We start from the raw sequence: 883 nt of genomic DNA, 5'->3' as shown, positions 1-883 counted from the left end.
ATTTAAAAACTTATTTGTTTACATTTGATGTTATAAATGTAATTATTATTAAAATTACAATGATATTTCACACTTATAAAAGTCTTACTATGTACCTGACTTTGGATTGAATACTCATAAAACCCTAATCAAAACCAGAAGTTCAGAGGAACTTGCAAAATGACAGTAAAGTTTATCTGAAAAAAAATAAACATAGGAGAATAGCAAAGAAAATTCGGAGAAAGGAAACAAAAACTGTGGATGAAACCAACCATAATTGTGGTTTGCAACAATAGAGAGCTCAACGGAAAAAACTCAAAAACAATCACAAGTTTAAGGGCAATTTCAGTGACGCTGTGGTTTCCAGTCAGTGGGGAAAAAGCCAGGTCACAATAAAAAGTTTCGTGACACCTGAGTAGTCATTCAAAAAATAATGACAGTAAATTTGTGTATAAATTTTTATCATCAAGATAAAGCAAAGATGTAAGCATTTAGAAACTAGAAAAACAACTAAATCAAACAACATTTTTGTCTCAGTTACTGTTCTCTCATTGCTGGAACAAATACCTGACACACAGAGTGAAGAAAGGAAAGGTTTATTTAGCTCACAGTTTGTGGAGGTTTCAGTCCGTACTCGGCTGGCTCCAAGGCAGAGTGGCACATGGCAGAGGGCAGCAGTTCATGGTGGTGGAAAACAGTGAGTGAAACAGCAAGAGCAAATGGGAGCAGTAATGGCAACAACGGCTGCAGAGAGCAAGTCTGTCTCCCTTAAGTTGCATTCAGGCTATCCGCCCCAGGCTGGGTGTAGCACACACATCCATAATCCCAGCAGCACCCACACCCATAATCCTAGTGGATCATGACTAATCACAAACTCTAGAAGTCCCCACTCCAGGACTTCATG

Source organism: Octodon degus, unplaced genomic scaffold (genome assembly GCF_000260255.1).
Source record: "Octodon degus isolate 3935 unplaced genomic scaffold, OctDeg1.0 scaffold00090, whole genome shotgun sequence".
Taxonomy (NCBI): domain Eukaryota; kingdom Metazoa; phylum Chordata; class Mammalia; order Rodentia; family Octodontidae; genus Octodon; species Octodon degus.
Note: the sequence above shows the minus strand (reverse complement) of the source record.